The sequence below is a fragment of the Vollenhovia emeryi genome, unplaced genomic scaffold (assembly GCF_000949405.1).
Source record: "Vollenhovia emeryi isolate VEMERY1.0 unplaced genomic scaffold, V.emery_V1.0 DF941556.1, whole genome shotgun sequence".
Classification (NCBI taxonomy): Eukaryota; Metazoa; Arthropoda; class Insecta; order Hymenoptera; family Formicidae; genus Vollenhovia; species Vollenhovia emeryi.
The window spans coordinates 1-4,997 of NW_011964810.1; the positions used below are offsets into that span (position 1 = coordinate 1).

The 4,997-nt window shown below is 36.5% G+C and overlaps 1 pseudogene; it reads right to left on the bottom strand.

Annotated features, from left to right (window-relative positions):
- Positions 1-91: 91 nt before the first annotated feature.
- Positions 92-3,937, bottom strand: LOC105570921 (annotated as a pseudogene).
- Between the last annotated feature and the right edge of the window lie 1,060 nt (positions 3,938-4,997).

The window sequence follows — 4,997 nt, forward strand, 5'->3', positions numbered from 1 at the left end:
AATTGTCGTCCATGCTCTGTCGTCCTCGATCTATCCATCTGTCCGGATATCGCGCGTTTAAAAATCCGTGTACTTGCCGGGAGAAATGCGTAGGAGCCCCGTCGCGCTCGAATTGGGAGGTGGGCCAGGCTAAGACGACAATTTTGAATAATTAATTACTCGTTATCTATTGCGAAAATTGCGAAATGGTACAGGACTTTTCGACTCGGTCTAGTCCGCTCTACCTGCACACCAAAAAAGTCCCCAATATTCAATGACACCCTGTATAAAACATACACTGTGTAGATACATATAAACCATGCACCATGCAGATTGCTATAAGTTTTATAACAGACGTAAAAATTTAAAATAAAATTATAAATAACTTAAAATATTACATTGCAAATGGCGGCTGTCCATTAATCGCACCTGTTATTTCCTCACTGTTTAATATTGTCACGTGAGTACCCTCAATGGAATGTACTTTCACCACATTTTGAGTTATCTTAAATAATTATGTATTTTAGTAACAAATAATTTGTTGAAATTTGAAACTTATTATCAAATACAGATTAGCGTAGTGTTTTAAAGATACCTTCTGCAAACCATAATCCTCTTCAATCACGGATCTAAGCAACGGGTTCGTAGCTTTTAACAACATTATGGAAGACTTCATAGGTGTCAGCGTAGAAGAATCATATTGTGGAATAGCTGATGAATATTTATAAACTGTTGTGCACAGTGTTTTTAAATTTTCGAGTGAGAGAGACGTGTTCGTAGCTAAAAATTCTTTGGCGAAGATACTAAATTTCTCTTCCCAGGTCTTATATTTCTTCAGTTCCGTTAGAATCTACCAAATTGCATTTTATTCTCTTAAGAAAGTTTTATATTTATAAATAAGTAACTTGGAAATATAAAATATACTTTTAAAACCAAATATTGTAAGAAAGAGTAATAAAATTGATACTGGTACTACCACACAAAGAAGATTAAAATATGTTTAAATATAAGAAAGGTAACAATAATTTCAAGCTCAAGAAACAAGTATACTTTTTCAGTATCTCCCGCTGAATAAATTTCCATAATATTGATTAAAACAATATTCTGGAAGTCTGTATCATCCAAAATTGCAAAACTGCACTCTTGGTATAGTGTTCGTAATTGCTCAGGAGCGCCGTCGATGAGAATAAGCCGTCCTTTAAAATTCATAGCTTCCAATCTTTTTGTTAGTTCAATTGCGATAATAGATCCGAAGGAGTACCCTACCATTATGAAATCTTTTCCAGCTGTCAGTTTTGGTAATATATGCTGTAAGAATATCAAAATCATCTGATTAACTTTATGTCTCTTAAAAAACACTTCTTTGTTCAATAGAATATAAAATTACTGATTACGTTTATAAGATGATCACTCGTTTCTGATATAATGTCTGTAGCATCGATGTTGTTTGCATAATAACACAGGGCCCTTGCTGAGAAGTTAATATTTGGCCCTAAATGATTGAATACAGTTCCACATCCGTCGATACCTGGTATGAGAAATACTTCGGTTGTAGTTTTCTGTCTTTTAGTCGAGAAATCTAAACAAGTTTCTGAAATGAAATCTTTGTCTTTTATAAAACCAATTAAAAATTTCAAGTTTGGCTGCACAATATCCAGTTTATTTATATCCTGCGTATTATCTGCACTTGCATTGGATATCTCACTGAGCTTGGTAAAAGTAAGATTTTGTAACTCTTGCACAGAGAAAAATATGTCGAATTCTCGTTCCAGAGTTTGCTTAATTTCCACGGCCATCATGGAGTCCATTCCAAGTTCGGTCAAATATGAATTTGGGCTCACACCCTTCATGCTTTTTAGGCCTGTAATAGAAAAATTATTCTGACTTATATCATAATGTGTTATTCGTAAACTGGTATTTAACAAAGAAATATAATAAGTATATGTACGAGAATTAAATTTGCATGAGAGCATGTACCTAAAATATTGGCGACAATTTCTACCAGATTTCCAAGCCCGAGAGATGACGATTTCTTTTCAGCTACGACTATGCTACTCACAACTGGTCGGCTTTGAATTAAAAACTTATCTAGCTCGTCGAGACAGCTAGATATTTTTTGCTGTAAAGTACCACCGATAATCAATTCCTTATCATCTTCCTGCATGTCAGCGACGAGACCCACGTCACCCACAGCTCCCCACTGAATTGCCAGTCCGGGTAACCCTTCCTCTACCCTTTTCTCGCACACTCTTTCCATGATGGAGTTGGCCATGCCATAATTAGTCTGTCCAGCGTTTCCTCTGCCGCAAGAAACGGAAGAGAACACTACAAAGTGCCGCAGTGTCGGGCAGATCTTTCTGGAAAGTTTGTCCAATGCCTGTGTTGCACGAGCCTTCGATTGGAAGGATTCCGTGAAAGTCTTCGCGGTTTGATTCATCAAGATGCCGTCCTTCAGCACCACTCCGAGATTGAATATCGCGTCCACCGGTGCATCCCTTTCGACAGTTTGCAAGAGGTATTCGCAAACCTTGGGGTCAGCGACATTGATGTCTTTCACGATCAGCACATTTACACCGTACGACTTCCAAAGGCGAACTTTCATGCGTTGATACCCGTTTTTTATTCCAGTTCGCGATATCAACACAACATTTCTGGCGCCTCGAAGTATCAGCCAGTTGGTTAACTCTAAACCAAATCCACCTAAACCTCCTAGTATAATGTAATTTTTATTTCTGAGACAATAATAGCGACGATATGCAAAAATGGGCTTGTCTGAAGGTTTATCCGGTTCCTGTATATTTATAATTATCTAAAAAATATTTATATGTTCAAATTCATGTTATATGTGTAAAACGGGTTTCCGTTATAGGCTTCTATTGTGAATAATTCTCTATGAGCTACTATTAATCAATACTAGCATACCTTTCCCATATGTTTTCCACTTGCCATATACCTAAAGGCTTCTTCGATTTCTGTTTTCTGAAAAATTTTTGCTTGAATTGGTTGGATGGTTCCATCTCTAAGACCATCGGCTACCATTTTGTACACTAGTGATTTATACTTGTGATTGCTACTAAACAGTTGGTCGTATAAAACGCTATGGAATGCAATACCTTTATGAAACAGAGAAATATCTAGAGGATTGTTAGAAATAAGGTCAAATTTGCCAATCTCCAGAAATTGACCATTTTGTGCTAAACAACGAACAGATGCGATTAACTTTTCATCCGACAATGAATTTAACACGATATCAACGCCGCGACCATTCGTTTCTCGCATTATCATTTGTTCAAAGCTGGTGTCCCTTGAATTTCCAATATGATTCTCCAGAATGGTCGGAAATATCTTCTTAATAAAGTTCCGTTTGTCGTTTGTACCCACGGTGGTAAACACTTCACATCCTTCTTTGAGAGCGAGGTGAATGGCTGCTTGTCCAACGCCGCCAGTACCAGAGTGTATAAGTACCTTTTTGCCTTTTCTTATTTTTCCAAGAATGTACAAGGCTAAGTAAACTGTACTGTATACGCATGGAACTGTCGCCGCTGCTTCAAATGTCCATGCATCAGGTATCTTCCAGTAAAACTCTTTGCTTTTTGCAACAACGTTTGCTATACAGCTAGAAAGAATAATCTTAGTTTTGTTTCAATTCTATCGTATTACGCAATATGGTTATCTTTTGAAGCATTATTTACTCAGTATCACCGACTCCCATTACACGTTGCCCATCAGTATCGTATCCGACATACTCCAGTCCAAGGGGTATATTTTGATATAATTGTCCTCGAGGGATACTTTGGGTAAAGAATTTACCAGTCGCTAACATCACGTCTCTGAAATTGAGGGATGAGTAAATCACACGCACGAAATCCTCACGACGTGACTCGACAGATAGACTGTTCTCTCTCCAACAAAATGTACTTAGATCACCTAGAACCTATGAAAGAAAAATATATATACACTACTCAAAAAAAATAGGGAACACTTTTCATACCCTAAAAATTGGGCTATTTTCAAACCACTGAAACGGCGAAAAATCATCGTAGTGGAGGCAACCTCCACGTAGTGCGCATTGGGTAACGCTGATGCCGGCGGTAAACATCATTTTTTAAGAAAATACATGGTTCGATTCAAAGTCATGTAACTCTGTCAAAAAAATGGTAGGAAAATTTAAAAATAACATTTTGTAGGTAAAATGTTGTAGATTGTGGAACTTGTATCGAATTTGTCCAGAGGAATTTTTTTATTGAGCTGCAATGTGTCAAATGTACGCAATTTTAAGGAACAAAACAAGGTATTCGTTTTTAAAGTATAGAACGAGGAAGATGACCATATTTAAATAAATCGTTGACAGGATTTTAAAGTTGAAACTTCAAGCTTTAAAATGCTTTTTTAATTTTGTGTCTACGATGATTTTTTGCTGAGTTTCAGTGGTTTGAAAATAGCCCAATTTTTAGGGTATGAAAAGTGTTCCCAATATTTTTTTTTGAGTAGTGTATTTTATAGTATAAATTTAGAGACATCAAGAAAGTAGAAAGGTGCGTGGTGGAACAAAAATGAACGAGGGAAGATATTTTACCATCTGAAAAGAGAGGAAGATAAAGAAAAACATGCAGAGGAACTCTTTTAAAGACAATCAATATATTATAACTATTAATGACTATTCATATGCTTTTGAACCATAATTTCATTGATTGACTTTAAGAGAGAATAAGGTAAGAAGAGAGAAGTTATACTGCAGCTCTCGTCTTTAATAATGAGAGGGAGGATTGGGGGAAAGGGATAGAAGATAAGAGGACTGAAGAAGACTGTCGGAGTAGAGGAAAAGAAGAAAGATAAGAGGGTAACAGAAAAGAGCAACAAAAATAGAGACAGAGAAAATTGATAAAATGACGGTGTTCATAAAAAATATATTGATAAGGTAAGAGATACAGCGGATGGAATCAAGAAAAGACCTAGGCCCACTTCTTGACATAGAAACGGTGATGCTGGTGACCAAGCTTCTGACCAAGAAACATTGC